At 43.0% G+C, this 18,615-nt stretch overlaps 1 protein-coding gene and 3 long non-coding RNA genes across 4 annotated transcripts in view; 3 read left to right on the forward strand and 1 right to left on the reverse strand.

Moving 5' to 3' along the window:
- The window catches only part of SASH1 (SAM and SH3 domain containing 1), a 673,306-nt gene that overhangs the window by 15,600 nt on the left and 639,091 nt on the right, over positions 1 to 18,615 (forward strand). The gene's annotated exons all lie outside the window — the stretch shown is intronic.
- On the reverse strand, positions 3,580 to 4,754 carry LOC138452654 (uncharacterized). The gene is made up of 3 exons (XR_011260293.1): positions 4,326 to 4,754; positions 4,137 to 4,212; positions 3,580 to 4,030 (listed from the first exon to the last, which is right to left on the reverse strand). It is a non-coding gene; the product is annotated as an uncharacterized lncRNA (long non-coding RNA).
- Positions 9,722 to 10,922, forward strand: LOC138452655 (uncharacterized). The gene is made up of 3 exons (XR_011260294.1): positions 9,722 to 10,155; positions 10,269 to 10,344; positions 10,451 to 10,922. It is a non-coding gene; the product is annotated as an uncharacterized lncRNA (long non-coding RNA).
- Positions 13,511 to 15,733, forward strand: LOC138453635 (uncharacterized). Its single transcript, XR_011260487.1, has 3 exons — positions 13,511 to 14,966; positions 15,080 to 15,155; positions 15,262 to 15,733. It is a non-coding gene; the product is annotated as an uncharacterized lncRNA (long non-coding RNA).

Below are 18,615 nucleotides of genomic sequence, written 5' to 3' on the forward strand. Positions count from 1 at the left end.
ACGTTTACACCACTTGTCTGGAAAATGTAAATGTATGCCACAATTAACGAATGTGGGATCCATCTACAATGGGTTGCTTTGGAATCTTCCTGATTTTACCACACGTAAAGGTCAGATGGATTTCATTGCAATCCATTTGTTTTTCACCAACATACAAATTGATTCTGTCGGAAAACCAAGTGTATATGTCAAGTGGACTTGGAAGTGGGGGCAAACATTTTAAGTCTACTCTGCTCTCTAAATTGGCCTGCCACATCAAACAAAATTCCATGGGGTGTAAAAAGTGGGGTTACAAGCTTTTGCCTGCACGTTTTGCACTGTGCAGGACTTTTAAATGTCCCCTATGATTGTAGCTTCATTGTCTCCATCGAAAGCCTGCGGGTTCAAGAGTGCAAATTAATGCGAACCTACAAAACAATCTACAGACACAAAGTGAGATAAAATGCATGACAAGGTCATTGTTTCACATCGCTTGCACCTAGTTCTGTACCCCCATAATTTCTAAAACCCATGAATCCCACTAAAACCTTATATAATTCTAAAAAATAAAAAGGAGCTGCATAAATGGTCAATGCCAGGTACCCGTTCCCATCACTAATGATTTCCTGTTATAGATGGTCTGCTGCTGAGATGTGCTAAATGGATAAGATCTCACTGAGGGGTCCTTTGCAGCTCTGGCTGTTTGCCTTTCAGGTGAGAGAGGCACAGGAGGTCCTACTGTTAAAAGTGCCTCTGACCGGCTTATACCGGTCGATAGCAACTTTACAACCTTTGTAAATGGAACCCTTTTCTTTTCAGGCTACAGCGCTGCTTATGCTTATTTGGATATTTCCTCTTCTAGAGTATTGTTCTCTTTTGCTTGGTCTCCCAACTACTGCCCTAGCCCCTTGCATTTCATCTGTGAGTCTGCTATTCAAGTCTCTCTCTGCTCACATGGTTCCCTTTCTCTTGCTTCTTCTTCACCGACTTCCTTTTTCTTATCGTCTTGGCTTTTACCAGCTGCCCACTATTTTCAAAAGTGTTCATGGTTCTATCTAAGTTTCTTTGTTTCTTTCTAGAATCCCTCTCATTCTCTCTGCTCTTCTTTTCATTGTCTCTTAGCTGTTCCTTGTCCCCCCACGTGCCGTGTCTTGTCGCTTCTTTTGTTTTCTTCTTGCCTCCACACTCTGGAATGATCTCCTGCTTCCATAACATTCAGCTGACAACTTTGTTGTTTTCCTCTCTTAATACCAATTGACCTACTTCTTCGCATTCTTATCCTCTGACCTTTGTCTCCTTTGCTCACTACATTCTTCTTTTCTTCTGTTTGTAACTGAATATTTAATTTTGTAGAGTGCTTGAAAGTGCGCTTTAAAAATGCAAATAAATAAATAACTACATTGCCAACCAACATACAATGGTGTTCCCAAAACATAATCTCAAATCTACAAGATGAAAATAGTTTTTTTTTTCTGGGGATTCCCAATTGTGAGCCTTGGCGAACCAGACGGAGGACTCGAACAACAATGGGTTGTGGTAGACATGTGTTTATTCAAAATAAAAAGAAAATGCCTATCTGTCCCGATCCAATCTCAGCATGTGCTTCTGCCTAGCCTGCCTTGTGTTCTTGGAGAACTGCTATCAGTCTCAAAGTTCAGTTAGCGTACCCCTACAATATATCCAGTCTTTGTGCATAGTTTATCAGTTAAAATATGTGTATTTGTATGTAGTTCTTGCTTTCCCACGGTCTGTGAAACAAAAGACAATTCCTCATCCGTTATCTCATTAGTGGTTTACAACTGGCGAAATTCCTACAGGATCAATTTAGCTTTTACCAATACTAAAAATCCCTCCAGGAATATTTTTGCAGGTTTTCTCCTTGATCCCACCTCCTGTGGCACTCAGACCCCCCAAAGTCCTGCGACTCTGTGGTGGGTTTGTTATATCTCAATTCAGACACTTTGACACATTTGATGGCTTCCCTAGCCCCGATGCAAATCACACGTATTCCTTTGACTCACCGTTCCACAAGATGTGTGTCCGTATATATATATCCCTCACTTTCTCATACTGAATACGGCTTCCTCAGCCTTCATAGATGGTGCTCGTGTTTCTTTAATTCTCTTTACATGGGGTCGCACGCCTGTTCCATGCTTTCAGGCGTTCACTATCACTGAGACTTGTGCAGCTTTGACAAGCAATTTTAGCAACGCTCTCATTCCAGGTCACCTGGGTCTTGCGTTTGTTTTGGTTTCCTAGAGTCTCCTACCGGGAATGGTTTTGGCAGTTTCTGACCCCACAACATGTTGCCTTCACTGGTGTTCTTACGCGGGAGAGCTCACCTCGCTTGGACTGACACTTGCCATGTGGAGCTCAGAGTCTCTGACTCCTTGCTTGTGTTTGGTTTCAGTGTCTGTTGCTGGGTGACCAGCCCACCTCCGACTTCTAGTGGTAGCATCACCAGAAAGGACGGGTTGCTTCGCATCTAGGCACCTCTCCTGCATGGAGCCTCCTGCTTGGTCAGTGTACTGAATTCATAGCCTCCAGCTAGTGGCCTTCGCTCCTGCTAGGCTACCACTGGCTCTGCGGCTGTGCATAGCTCCGCCCCTCCAGGATGTGTTCCCAGAGGCTCGCCTCTGCATGCCGTGGATTCTCCTCCCTGCGTAGGAGTAGCGCACAGCTTCCCCAGTCTCTCTCCATTCGCAGTTCTTATTCTGTGTACATACGTCATCACGATCACAAAAGGTGTGTCCTTCTTCATTTACAGTAGACCTCAGATAACAGTCAGCATTACCTGAAGCCAATAGGGAGGAAGGACGATTGCTGGTATTTGTAGTAAAGAACTGAGAACATTCAGTGCTTTCCAATCCCTTGTATGCAGATTATGTAGTTCTTTCAGGGAGGTCCTCACTTGCCGAGACCTTTAGGGAGGGCTTTGCAAAATGGGCTCATGTTCCTAGCCTCACAGCGGGGGGCTCCACCCTAGGGAGAAGGGACGAATTGTCCAGAGTCGTCACAGGGCTCAGTTGCCAATTGAATGAAAATCTACAAGCCATTGTCTTTAATTCTTAAAAAAAATAAACCGGTCACTCTTTGAAGCATCTCTCTTAACTGATGCTGCAACCAGTATTCTCTGAGTCCAGGCTAGCGCTACACTAACGAAGATTCTAACCCCCTAACTAATCATATGCACAAACAATGCAAAATAAAACATGTTATCTCTTTGAGAAACCGACTGCAGTTGAGGGATCTGTGTTTACTTGCTAGACAGTACTTTACATGTATATTTGATAAACATGACGTTAAAAACAGTATATTAAACAGCATGCTAACATTAACCCATTTTTGGTAGAGATGACTGATTCTGTAATGTTATGTTTAGCAGTTTTGTGTGGTAGATGCAGAATACTGTGTCATTTTCTATGTCAGTGAATAAGTGATTGCTGGAATCAAACCGAATTTGGTGGGGGTCTCACTCAACTATATGGGATACCAATATTGAAGCATAAAATGTGTTTTTATGATGTCTTCATCCACAATATATACCATAATTGCAAAATAAGAACAAGGTTACAGACTGACTACCCCTCTCTCTAAGGTCTAACGGCACACCTGGTAGAGGTGCTGCAGGGCTGGTGTGTCAATCCACAGCAGATACCTTGGGGAAGAGACAGTTTATAAACAGAGCCGTAGTAATTATAACAATAAATCTCTTTAATAGGTTCTATAAAAAGTTTGTTGTAGAAAAATATATATGTTCATAGGCTTTATCATATCTCACTCATACCATTCATATCGGTGCAAACATTCTGTGACAATTAGGTGCAAAAGTTAACAATTTCTTCAAACATATCAGTTGTTATAGATATGGGAAAACAATGAGAAAAAACACAATCGAATTTTCTATAGGTCGACATATGTTTCGGCCCCTTTTAATAGTCCCATCGTTGTCTGCGGTGGTCTACGTGGTTAATGTTGGGCCATCTTCAGGACAATGATGATTTAATACAAGCTTAACGTCTTCACCCTATTTCTGTATGACAAGCCAAATCTAAAACAATAAATAAAACAAAAAGTACAATATTGAACGGTCTGGTCTCTTGTGGATGGTCTCAAGGTAATGGCTCAACATCTAGGCCAAAAAAGGAAGCACCTACCAGTGGCCGAGAAAATAGTAGAAGACCACGGAGAAGAAATTTGGGGGTATCTTCAATATTCCCCTGATCTATGGCCCTAATAAAAGGAGAGTAGAAAAACAAAGGAAATTACTACCTTGTGTATAAATTGTAACACTAACTCGTTACTAGACATTGCATTGTAGAAGTGGCATCGCAGAGCAAACTCACTAGGGTCCCTTGAGCGGTGAGTGGCGCTCAAGAGGCTCCGTCATGGACCAGTTCCGATGTCGGGAGGCTTTTTTTCTTTTTTTCTTTTTTTCACCCTCGACCTCGTAGTGTCTATTCAAAAAAGAAAGAACAAACACGGGGGAATCAGTAAAAAGCCCTAGTGGAGACTGTTTTACGATGGCTTGCGTGATAGTGCGCTAAGCACGTCGTGATGAGTGCGATTCAATCTGGGAAAACTCAGCCCTATCGTTAGTGGTAGTGAAAACACAGTAACTGTGCGATCTTTTTAGTCAGAGACGCGGCTCACGCGTAGAATAGTACTCATTGCTAAATGAGTGACTGAAGGTGGGGCAGTAGTGTGGGCCGGGTGGTCATGATCGCTCCGTGGCGGAAATGGTCCGTAAATGGACGCTAAGAGCTCTCGAAGAGAGCGCTGTTCCTCACCTTGTTGGAACGTTTTAGCGATGCGGCATAGTAACTCGAGCGGCGTCTGCTTGCTCCTGAATGAAACGAAGTCGAAAAGGGGGGGGGGCTAGATATTTAAAAAATCACGTGAGGCTCAAAGAACGCGGTTCCAACAAGGTGAGGAACAGCGCTCTCTTCGAGAGCTCTTAGCGTCCATTTACGGACCATTTCCGCCACGGAGCGATCATGACCACCCGGCCCACACTACTGCCCCACCTTCAGTCACTCATTTAGCAATGAGTACTATTCTACGCGTGAGCCGCGTCTCTGACTAAAAAGATCGCACAGTTGCTGTGTTTTCACTACCACTAACGATAGGGCTGAGTTTTCCCAGATTGAATCGCACTCATCACGACGTGCTTAGCGCACTATCACGCAAGCCATCGTAAAACAGTCTCCACTAGGGCTTTTTACTGATTCCCCCGTGTTTGTTCTTTCTTTTTTGAATAGACACTACGAGGTCGAGGGTGAAAAAAAGAAAAAAAGAAAAAAAGCCTCCCGACATCGGAACTGGTCCATGACGGAGCCTCTTGAGCGCCACTCACCGCTCAAGGGACCCTAGTGAGTTTGCTCTGCGATGCCACTTCTACAATGCAATGTCTAGTAACGAGTTAGTGTTACAATTTATACACAAGGTAGTAATTTCCTTTGTTTTTCTACTCTCCTTTTATTAGGGCCATAGATCAGGGGAATATTGAAGATACCCCCAAATTTCTTCTCCGTGGTCTTCTACTATTTTCTCGGCCACTGGTAGGTGCTTCCTTTTTTGGCCTAGATGTTGAGCCATTACCTTGAGACCATCCACAAGAGACCAGACCGTTCAATATTGTACTTTTTGTTTTATTTATTGTTTTAGATTTGGCTTGTCATACAGAAATAGGGTGAAGACGTTAAGCTTGTATTAAATCATCATTGTCCTGAAGATGGCCCAACATTAACCACGTAGACCACCGCAGACAACGATGGGACTATTAAAAGGGGCCGAAACATATGTCGACCTATAGAAAATTCGATTGTGTTTTTTCTCATTGTTTTCCCATATCTATAACAACTGATATGTTTGAAGAAATTGTTAACTTTTGCACCTAATTGTCACAGAATGTTTGCACCGATATGATTGGTATGAGTGAGATATGATAAAGCCTATGAACATATATATTTTTCTACAACAAACTTTTTATAGAACCTATTAAAGAGATTTATTGTTATAATTACTACGGCTCTGTTTATAAACTGTCTCTTCCCCAAGGTATCTGCTGTGGATTGACACACCAGCCCTGCAGCACCTCTACCAGGTGTGCCGTTAGACCTTAGAGAGAGGGGTAGTCAGTCTGTAACCTTGTTCTTATTTTCCTTACCCTCCCTGTCTACAGACTTGTCCCCCCGTTAACAAAAAATATTTGGGAGTACCCATTATTATACCTATCCTTGGACAACCCTTGGTTGTTGGGTTTCATTTCTGGTGTCACACATTAGTCGTGTGTTAAGAAGTGAGAAGATGGACATTGAGAATCTAGTGTCTTTTTCTGATGAGTATTATAAAAAACTCATCAACCAGCCTACACTGTTGGGAGATACCCCTAATGAAGCTGTCAGCGCTCCACAATCCAGCGACGCAGAACTTTTAACTCAAAAAAAGAAAAAATTGATTCGAACTGAATCCCATGGGAAACTAATGCTGGCATATCTCAAAGCCGGAACAATTCCCAAGGGACTACAGATAAGAAACATACCACGAGTATTTATCAACAACACCAAATTTAAGTACAGATTCAGCGGTGTTAGCAATAAATGCTCCAGAGATCTACTAATTCTAATTATAGAAACATCAGAAGAAGAAGTAGCAATACAGAAAGCAGAAATAGAGATCTTGGAAGCCAAAATCAAACACGAGAACACTATAAAAGATCTGAAAGAAACGCTGGCGAAAATCGAAGAAGAGATGGTCACCTTCAAGAAAACAATTCTTGACAAAAAAATCTGGAAATTAAAGAAAGATGTCGAACAATACAAGGAGACCAAAACCTATCCGTACCTAGTGGAATCGTATTATGAGGACATCCAAAAAGCTAGCCAAACAAGATCTTATAATAAAGCTAACAGAAGAAGACCATTTGTGAATTTTTCCAATTCATCCAATGCATCATCAAGTAGTGGATCAGACTCAGGGCAGCAAGGCCCCGCAGGACCTCCCCCACAGCAATTTTTTCGCGGGAGGGGACAACGCGGACGTATCAGACCCCAAGGCCCCCCGCGTATGAACACCAGGAACTGGCCGGCACCAGGACAAACTTGGTAATGCCTATCTACAACCTGTCTTCCCATGATCTTTCACCCACGGAAATAAGTGTTTTATCAAAAGGACTGTCATTCGTCCCAACAACACAAGCCAGGCCTTTCGAGACAGAAGTTGAGTTACAGAAGTTCAATACGCCTGAAATACTTTTTCCGCAATGCAACTTCGACTCCTAAAGCTACTACTACCACAGGACTGAAACCATCCTCTAAATTTGTCCCTACCAACGCAATGGTTAGTCCGGCAATAATAGCCTTTGAACAGAAGATCTCGAGGGAAATTCAACAAGTGATTAAAAACCATAATAACTCAAAGAATAACTTATCAAAGGCGGAGAGAGAAGCGCTAAAAGCACTAAAAACCAATGAGAACCTGATAATCAAACCAGCGGATAAAGGAGGAGGGATAGTAGTGTGGACCAAAGAACTCTATGAGATTGAAGTAATGAAACATCTGAATGATACTTCCTCATATAGAGAACTCCCATCTGACCCCACCCCTCGGCTAAAAGAAGAAATTACCAGCCTGATGAAATATGCCGTGGAAGAAAATTGGATTGACCCTGATGAACAAAAATTTTTGGTGAACGAGCATCCCACCATCCCAGTTTTCTATTTACTTCCGAAAATCCATAAACATGAGACACAACCTCCAGGAAGACCAATCGTAGCGGCCATCAACTCCGTTCTAGAACCCTTATCAATGTATTCCGATTGGTTTTTACGACCTTTCGTCTCGAAAATGAAATCGTATGTAAAAGACACTACAAGCATGATTAAAATGCTAGAAAATGTTCATCTAGACCCCACAGATATTCTAGTAACTCTAGATGTAGTGAGCTTATATACCAGCATCCCACAGGATGATTGTCTCAAGGTGATGGCCGGATATCTAGATAGACGCACAGATACCCTACTCCAAGTACCGACGGCATTCATTGTCGAATGCATCAGGTTAGCTCTCACTGAGAACTTCTTCCTATACAAAGACCGGTTTTTCAACCAACTCAAAGGCACAAGTATGGGAGCTACTTTTGCCCCTGACTTGGCGAATCTGTATATGGACCACTTAGAACAACAATCCATTTACAGCTCCAGCAATCCCTTTTTAAACCATATCAAAAACTGGCTACGATACATTGATGATATCTGTCTAATATGGAGTGGCACCTCAGAGCAACTTTCTTCGTTTCACCAGTGGCTGAATCTTCAGAATGTTCACATTCAGTTTACAATTCACACTGATCTAAATAAAATACCATTTCTAGATTTGGAAATTCAGAAAACTACAGGAGGCTCTATTGCAACAGCCCTGTATAGAAAACCAACGGACAGAAACACGTTGTTAAACTATACAAGCTTTCATCCCCTGAGCTTGAAAGAGGGTTTACCCTATGGCCAGTTTCTGCGCATTCGCAGAAACTGTACAGATGTACAAGAATACAAAATACACGCCAAAAGCCTTAAGTTAAGACTTAAAGAGACAGGTTACCCTCACAAAACGATACAAAGAGCTTACAAACGCGTGTTACACACTAACCGCATGAATACACTAGCACCCACACCAAAACAGCAAGAGGACAAGATAACCTGCGTCAGTACTTTTAGTCCGATTAGTAATATATACAGAAAGATCATACGCAAACATTGGAAGATGATCCATACCGAGGATTTTACTCCCTCGATTCCTAGGTTTGCTTTCAAAAGACAACCAAATATTAAAGACCATTTGGTACACTCGTATCAACCTGCCATACCCAAAAAATTGACACAAACATCTTTGTGGGGCTTCCTGCCCCTAATTGGCCACCATCGATGCGGCCATTGCTCAGTGTGCGCTCAAACCACCACTTTTAAACAAATCACTTTATGTCACCACACTATCCAGTTGAAAGAGTTCACCAACTGCCTTACACCATGGGTGGTCTATGCCATTATATGTCCATGCGAGCTGGTATACATAGGTAAAACCAAACGACCAGTGCGCCAACGGATTAATGAGCATAAATCCTGCATTCGTAATGCAGTCGAAAATAAACCACTAGTAGCCCACTTTTCTAAAAAACAACACAAATGCACAGACTTTCGCTGGTGTGTCATCCAAGTTATAAAAACGTCTTGCCGCAATGGGAACAAAGACAAAATTCTGACCCAAGCGGAACAAAAATGGATTTATAATTTAAAAACAGTCCAAAATGGACTAAACATAGCTGTTGAATGGAGCGTTTTTCTTTAAATAGCCCAGGCATCATCGTATTCCTATTTGTTGTATGAGACTCCATGAATGTTGTCGAATTTGTGCCGTAATATTTTCCTCAATCCACATGATGCGGTCAGATTTTAGTTTATATATACAAGAATCTGAGATTTAATGTGGCTGTCTCATCTCCTCCGTGACAGTTGCGAACATCGATCTTTCATTCATTTAAATCTCTGGCATCACTTTTTGCTTGCTAAAGAACCGCTGGATTTGGCAGCGTACTTACGACTCGCGTCCACCGCGTTCTTTGAGCCTCACGTGATTTTTTAAATATCTAGCCCCCCCCCCTTTTCGACTTCGTTTCATTCAGGAGCAAGCAGACGCCGCTCGAGTTACTATGCCGCATCGCTAAAACGTTCCAACAAGGTGAGGAACAGCGCTCTCTTCGAGAGCTCTTAGCGTCCATTTACGGACCATTTCCGCCACGGAGCGATCATGACCACCCGGCCCACACTACTGCCCCACCTTCAGTCACTCATTTAGCAATGAGTACTATTCTACGCGTGAGCCGCGTCTCTGACTAAAAAGATCGCACAGTTACTGTGTTTTCACTACCACTAACGATAGGGCTGAGTTTTCCCAGATTGAATCGCACTCATCACGACGTGCTTAGCGCACTATCACGCAAGCCATCGTAAAACAGTCTCCACTAGGGCTTTTTACTGATTCCCCCGTGTTTGTTCTTTCTTTTTTGAATAGACACTACGAGGTCGAGGGTGAAAAAAAGAAAAAAAGAAAAAAAGCCTCCCGACATCGGAACTGGTCCATGACGGAGCCTCTTGAGCGCCACTCACCGCTCAAGGGACCCTAGTGAGTTTGCTCTGCGATGCCACTTCTACAATGCAATGTCTAGTAACGAGTTAGTGTTACAATTTATACACAAGGTAGTAATTTCCTTTGTTTTTCTACTCTCCTTTTATTAGGGCCATAGATCAGGGGAATATTGAAGATACCCCCAAATTTCTTCTCCGTGGTCTTCTACTATTTTCTCGGCCACTGGTAGGTGCTTCCTTTTTCGGCCTAGATGTTGAGCCATTACCTTGAGACCATCCACAAGAGACCAGACCGTTCAATATTGTACTTTTTGTTTTATTTATTGTTTTAGATTTGGCTTGTCATACAGAAATAGGGTGAAGACGTTAAGCTTGTATTAAATCATCATTGTCCTGAAGATGGCCCAACATTAACCACGTAGACCACCGCAGACAACGATGGGACTATTAAAAGGGGCCGAAACATATGTCGACCTATAGAAAATTCGATTGTGTTTTTTCTCATTGTTTTCCCATATCTATAACAACTGATATGTTTGAAGAAATTGTTAACTTTTGCACCTAATTGTCACAGAATGTTTGCACCGATATGAATGGTATGAGTGAGATATGATAAAGCCTATGAACATATATATTTTTCTACAACAAACTTTTTATAGAACCTATTAAAGAGATTTATTGTTATAATTACTACGGCTCTGTTTATAAACTGTCTCTTCCCCAAGGTATCTGCTGTGGATTGACACACCAGCCCTGCAGCACCTCTACCAGGTGTGCCGTTAGACCTTAGAGAGAGGGGTAGTCAGTCTGTAACCTTGTTCTTATTTTCCTTACCCTCCCTGTCTACAGACTTGTCCCCCCGTTAACAAAAAATATTTGGGAGTACCCATTATTATACCTATCCTTGGACAACCCTTGGTTGTTGGGTTTCATTTCTGGTGTCACACATTAGTCGTGTGTTAAGAAGTGAGAAGATGGACATTGAGAATCTAGTGTCTTTTTCTGATGAGTATTATAAAAAACTCATCAACCAGCCTACACTGTTGGGAGATACCCCTAATGAAGCTGTCAGCGCTCCACAATCCAGCGACGCAGAACTTTTAACTCAAAAAAAGAAAAAATTGATTCGAACTGAATCCCATGGGAAACTAATGCTGGCATATCTCAAAGCCGGAACAATTCCCGAGGGACTACAGATAAGAAACATACCACGAGTATTTATCAACAACACCAAATTTAAGTACAGATTCAGCGGTGTTAGCAATAAATGCTCCAGAGATCTACTAATTCTAATTATAGAAACATCAGAAGAAGAAGTAGCAATACAGAAAGCAGAAATAGAGATCTTGGAAGCCAAAATCAAACACGAGAACACTATAAAAGATCTGAAAGAAACGCTGGCGAAAATCGAAGAAGAGATGGTCACCTTCAAGAAAACAATTCTTGACAAAAAAATCTGGAAATTAAAGAAAGATGTCGAACAATACAAGGAGACCAAAACCTATCCGTACCTAGTGGAATCGTATTATGAGGACATCCAAAAAGCTAGCCAAACAAGATCTTATAATAAAGCTAACAGAAGAAGACCATTTGTGAATTTTTCCAATTCATCCAATGCATCATCAAGTAGTGGATCAGACTCAGGGCAGCAAGGCCCCGCAGGACCTCCCCCACAGCAATTTTTTCGCGGGAGGGGACAACGCGGACGTATCAGACCCCAAGGCCCCCCGCGTATGAACACCAGGAACTGGCCGGCACCAGGACAAACTTGGTAATGCCTATCTACAACCTGTCTTCCCATGATCTTTCACCCACGGAAATAAGTGTTTTATCAAAAGGACTGTCATTCGTCCCAACAACACAAGCCAGGCCTTTCGAGACAGAAGTTGAGTTACAGAAGTTCTATAGATCAATACGCCTGAAATACTTTTTCCGCAATGCAACTTCGACTCCTAAAGCTACTACTACCACAGGACTGAAACCATCCTCTAAATTTGTCCCTACCAACGCAATGGTTAGTCCGGCAATAATAGCCTTTGAACAGAAGATCTCGAGGGAAATTCAACAAGTGATTAAAAACCATAATAACTCAAAGAATAACTTATCAAAGGCGGAGAGAGAAGCGCTAAAAGCACTAAAAACCAATGAGAACCTGATAATCAAACCAGCGGATAAAGGAGGAGGGATAGTAGTGTGGACCAAAGAACTCTATGAGATTGAAGTAATGAAACATCTGAATGATACTTCCTCATATAGAGAACTCCCATCTGACCCCACCCCTCGGCTAAAAGAAGAAATTACCAGCCTGATGAAATATGCCGTGGAAGAAAATTGGATTGACCCTGATGAACAAAAATTTTTGGTGAACGAGCATCCCACCATCCCAGTTTTCTATTTACTTCCGAAAATCCATAAACATGAGACACAACCTCCAGGAAGACCAATCGTAGCGGCCATCAACTCCGTTCTAGAACCCTTATCAATGTATTCCGATTGGTTTTTACGACCTTTCGTCTCGAAAATGAAATCGTATGTAAAAGACACTACAAGCATGATTAAAATGCTAGAAAATGTTCATCTAGACCCCACAGATATTCTAGTAACTCTAGATGTAGTGAGCTTATATACCAGCATCCCACAGGATGATTGTCTCAAGGTGATGGCCGGATATCTAGATAGACGCACAGATACCCTACTCCAAGTACCGACGGCATTCATTGTCGAATGCATCAGGTTAGCTCTCACTGAGAACTTCTTCCTATACAAAGACCGGTTTTTCAACCAACTCAAAGGCACAAGTATGGGAGCTACTTTTGCCCCTGACTTGGCGAATCTGTATATGGACCACTTAGAACAACAATCCATTTACAGCTCCAGCAATCCCTTTTTAAACCATATCAAAAACTGGCTACGATACATTGATGATATCTGTCTAATATGGAGTGGCACCTCAGAGCAACTTTCTTCGTTTCACCAGTGGCTGAATCTTCAGAATGTTCACATTCAGTTTACAATTCACACTGATCTAAATAAAATACCATTTCTAGATTTGGAAATTCAGAAAACTACAGGAGGCTCTATTGCAACAGCCCTGTATAGAAAACCAACGGACAGAAACACGTTGTTAAACTATACAAGCTTTCATCCCCTGAGCTTGAAAGAGGGTTTACCCTATGGCCAGTTTCTGCGCATTCGCAGAAACTGTACAGATGTACAAGAATACAAAATACACGCCAAAAGCCTTAAGTTAAGACTTAAAGAGAGAGGTTACCCTCACAAAACGATACAAAGAGCTTACAAACGCGTGTTACACACTAACCGCATGAATACACTAGCACCCACACCAAAACAGCAAGAGGACAAGATAACCTGCGTCAGTACTTTTAGTCCGATTAGTAATATATACAGAAAGATCATACGCAAACATTGGAAGATGATCCATACCGAGGATTTTACTCCCTCGATTCCTAGGTTTGCTTTCAAAAGACAACCAAATATTAAAGACCATTTGGTACACTCGTATCAACCTGCCATACCCAAAAAATTGACACAAACATCTTTGTGGGGCTTCCTGCCCCTAATTGGCCACCATCGATGCGGCCATTGCTCAGTGTGCGCTCAAACCACCACTTTTAAACAAATCACTTTATGTCACCACACTATCCAGTTGAAAGAGTTCACCAACTGCCTTACACCATGGGTGGTCTATGCCATTATATGTCCATGCGAGCTGGTATACATAGGTAAAACCAAACGACCAGTGCGCCAACGGATTAATGAGCATAAATCCTGCATTCGTAATGCAGTCGAAAATAAACCACTAGTAGCCCACTTTTCTAAAAAACAACACAAATGCACAGACTTTCGCTGGTGTGTCATCCAAGTTATAAAAACGTCTTGCCGCAATGGGAACAAAGACAAAATTCTGACCCAAGCGGAACAAAAATGGATTTATAATTTAAAAACAGTCCAAAATGGACTAAACATAGCTGTTGAATGGAGCGTTTTTCTTTAAATAGCCCAGGCATCATCGTATTCCTATTTGTTGTATGAGACTCCATGAATGTTGTCGAATTTGTGCCGTAATATTTTCCTCAATCCACATGATGCGGTCAGATTTTAGTTTATATATACAAGAATCTGAGATTTAATGTGGCTGTCTCATCTCCTCCGTGACAGTTGCGAACATCGATCTTTCATTCATTTAAATCTCTGGCATCACTTTTTGCTTGCTAAAGAACCGCTGGATTTGGCAGCGTACTTACGACTCGCGTCCACCGCGTTCTTTGAGCCTCACGTGATTTTTTAAATATCTAGCCCCCCCCCTTTTCGACTTCGTTTCATTCAGGAGCAAGCAGACGCCGCTCGAGTTACTATGCCGCATCGCTAAAACGTTCCAACAAGGTGAGAAACAGCGCTCTCTTCGAGAGCTCTTAGCGTCCATTTACGGACCATTTCCGCCACGGAGCGATCATGACCACCCGGCCCACACTACTGCCCCACCTTCAGTCACTCATTTAGCAATGAGTACTATTCTACGCGTGAGCCGCGTCTCTGACTAAAAAGATCGCACAGTTACTGTGTTTTCACTACCACTAACGATAGGGCTGAGTTTTCCCAGATTGAATCGCACTCATCACGACGTGCTTAGCGCACTATCACGCAAGCCATCGTAAAACAGTCTCCACTAGGGCTTTTTACTGATTCCCCCGTGTTTGTTCTTTCTTTTTTGAATAGACACTACGAGGTCGAGGGTGAAAAAAAGAAAAAAAGAAAAAAAGCCTCCCGACATCGGAACTGGTCCATGACGGAGCCTCTTGAGCGCCACTCACCGCTCAAGGGACCCTAGTGAGTTTGCTCTGCGATGCCACTTCTACAATGCAATGTCTAGTAACGAGTTAGTGTTACAATTTATACACAAGGTAGTAATTTCCTTTGTTTTTCTACTCTCCTTTTATTAGGGCCATAGATCAGGGGAATATTGAAGATACCCCCAAATTTCTTCTCCGTGGTCTTCTACTATTTTCTCGGCCACTGGTAGGTGCTTCCTTTTTTGGCCTAGATGTTGAACCATTACCTTGAGACCATCCACAAGAGACCAGACCGTTCAATATTGTACTTTTTGTTTTATTTATTGTTTTAGATTTGGCTTGTCATACAGAAATAGGGTGAAGACGTTAAGCTTGTATTAAATCATCATTGTCCTGAAGATGGCCCAACATTAACCACGTAGACCACCGCAGACAACGATGGGACTATTAAAAGGGGCCGAAACATATGTCGACCTATAGAAAATTCGATTGTGTTTTTTCTCATTGTTTTCCCATATCTATAACAACTGATATGTTTGAAGAAATTGTTAACTTTTGCACCTAATTGTCACAGAATGTTTGCACCGATATGAATGGTATGAGTGAGATATGATAAAGCCTATGAACATATATATTTTTCTACAACAAACTTTTTATAGAACCTATTAAAGAGATTTATTGTTATAATTACTACGGCTCTGTTTATAAACTGTCTCTTCCCCAAGGTATCTGCTGTGGATTGACACACCAGCCCTGCAGCACCTCTACCAGGTGTGCCGTTAGACCTTAGAGAGAGGGGTAGTCAGTCTGTAACCTTGTTCTTATTTTCCTTACCCTCCCTGTCTACAGACTTGTCCCCCCGTTAACAAAAAATATTTGGGAGTACCCATTATTATACCTATACCATAATTGCTCCATAAATCATTCTTTCATGGCCCCTGTGTTATGTTATGATAGTGAGAATTTGTATAGCGCCTTTCACCATTGGTATGGTCTCAAGGTGCTGTGGGTTGAACGCCCTCGGGGACCAGAGTCCAGGTCATTGAAGATAGTCTGAGCAGTAAATAGTGCGTGTGTGCACTCTGTATGTGTGCAGCTAGACCTAATTTGCATTCTAATGCTGGAACTGTTGTGCAGGGTATGAGGAACGGGTAGTATGTGTGCAGCTAGGCCGAATTGTTGTGCTGGTAGCCGCATTCTAGTGGAGGTGGTGCTCGTATGTGAGATTATGTGTGCAGCTAGGATGAATTTATAGTGGGGGGTAGCTGTATTCTATTGTTGTGGGTACTGAGCGACAATTCAGGGTAGAGGGGGTTGTGTGCAAGTATCCATTGGTTGGAAAGAGGCCTCCCTACCCCTGAAAGCCTTCCTGAGCCTACCGAGTTAACTATGCTCCCTTTTTAGGCATCTGATGCATCAGGAAACCTCTAATTCTAGCTCAATCTGCAATCCATGGCTGTACCTTCCCGGGCCTAGTACTTCAAGCGGATGCTGTGTATGGCCACCTCCCACCTGCTGCACAAGTCTGGCAGCTTCCGGCTGCCCTGGAATGTTGAGCAATCAAGGCCCAGTGGTAACAATGCTACGGTCATGTTAGTGCCGTACAGGACCAGGGCGTTACAGAACTTCTCTCTACCAACCCTCTGTCTACCTGATTGGATATTGCTTGAGGATAAACGCTTCTAGATAGAGAGAATACACACACACACCTCTTCACCAAGACTCACACAATATTTTCCTTACCTGCCTGCTGTCTCACTCAGCCTGGTCCATCTGATCTGGATCCCATGCCAGGAATCAAATGCCATATCATATCATATATCAAGTAAGCATTGCATATGACCTTGGCTCTGAAAACCTACATCTGCCAATGCTTCTGTAATCCACACTGGAAGGAGGTGACACAGGAGTGCCTCTCCACATGCAGGGGCCCATCCAGCATCCCCAAAGGGCCACGCCTGGACGGAGGCGCTGTGTGCTCGAGCCTCGCATGGGTTATTGAAAATGCACCTCGGCTCAGTCTTATACGCAGGGAGCCTGTGCACTTCCCCCTGCATGCTCTTATTTGGTAGGCCTGCTACTAGTACCTGCATTATGGACATGTTGCCCCTGGCCTGAGCGATTACCCGCTGAAGCGTGCCCACTGTACGTGACCACTCCTGTTTTATTTATTTATTTAGCATTTATTACATCGCACAAAACCCTGAGGCATCTAGGCGCTAGTTACAGCAAGTTGCATACATAGAGTGAGGTAGGCAAATATATATGTTCTGGCAACGCTACTCCTCATGTTGCGGGGAGCTACATCAGGTTGCATGTGGGGGTCATGGTAACGTACATGTATAGCTACAGTGCGCTTAATCGATTTTTATTAAGACGACAACCTTTCATAGCAGAGGGAAACGGCTCAATGGGGGAGGGGTGTGTTTTTGTTTGTGCGTTTCTACAATGGCCTCCTATGTCTGCGCACATGCGTTTTCAGCAGCCACTAATAACTCACAAAGGCGGCCATTGATGGCAATTAGTGAAGCAGAAGGCGGACAGCTTGATTTAAACTAGGGCGCTAAGTACAGCGGGCCCTCCCCGCCCCCACCCTGCACGAAAAGAGATTTATTAGCGGGCGCGTACCATCGCTTTCCCATGCGGGCCCTACTAATAAACCAACCATGCCCTGCTAAAAGGCCGCTTCCGGTTCTTACCGTGATTGCGGCTCGTCTCCTAAGGGGGTCTGTTTTATGCATGGCAGAAGAAAGCATTGCGGTGGTTTCTCTTCCGTCATGGGCACCTCCTGGTGATTGATCCTTACCAAATCACTGGGTTAACAGGTTCTGTGGCAGAAAATAGCCTTATATTAGCCAATACTAGGCAGAATGTTATTTATTTGTGTTTTGGGTGACGTGGACGGCGTGCTCCACACAGGAAGAAGTCAGAGGCTCTTGGTCCTTTGTTGACCTCCTGCACCTGTTCTCTGGTTACAGCAGCTCGAGGCAATGGGGAGGGGCGGGGGCAGGCGCAGGCGCAGGGATGGATGGCATGGTGTGGGAAAAGGATGATTCACTCCAAAGCCCCGCTAGCGCTCACTAATGAAATGGACGTGCTTGCCAAGTCAGCCAGCTTCTCTCAGGAGTTCACAGTTCTTTTTCTTCTTTTAAACAAAATCCTGTGGCAGTGCCCTGGGAAAACTGTGATTATCTGAGGACATTTTGGATCCTCAGAACAGGGTCGGACTGGGCCATACAGTTGCCTCGGGCACCAATGAAAACGTGGCCCACAGTTGCAAATAAGCAATGTATTGCTTTTGTGACAGACTGTTTGAATGACACCCAAGGGGGAGTTTTTTGATAAAATGTGATGCAAAGGTTGCAATTTAAAGAACATGTATTTAGCAACAATGGTCAGAACTCCTAGCCACATAGTGAAGTAACTCATAAAACTGGCCCACATTGGCCAACAAAGTGGGCCACTTGGACCAAAGAAAATCCTGCCCCACATTAGCATTTTTGGTTCGGTCATTGCCCCATAGGCCAGCTCAAGCCTGCCTCAGAACACTCCATCACCACAACATTGAATTTTTAGATAAAATAACTTCTTCACAGCCTTTGGCGCTTCCCGACACTTTACAATGCAACAAGTTAAGCAATGCAAATATTTACAAAAATGCTGTGGTTCCAATGGCACTTGGGTAT

The sequence above is a fragment of the Ambystoma mexicanum genome, chromosome 4p, assembly GCF_040938575.1.
Source record: "Ambystoma mexicanum isolate Mex_15411 chromosome 4p, UKY_AmexF1_1, whole genome shotgun sequence".
Classification (NCBI taxonomy): domain Eukaryota; kingdom Metazoa; phylum Chordata; class Amphibia; order Caudata; family Ambystomatidae; genus Ambystoma; species Ambystoma mexicanum.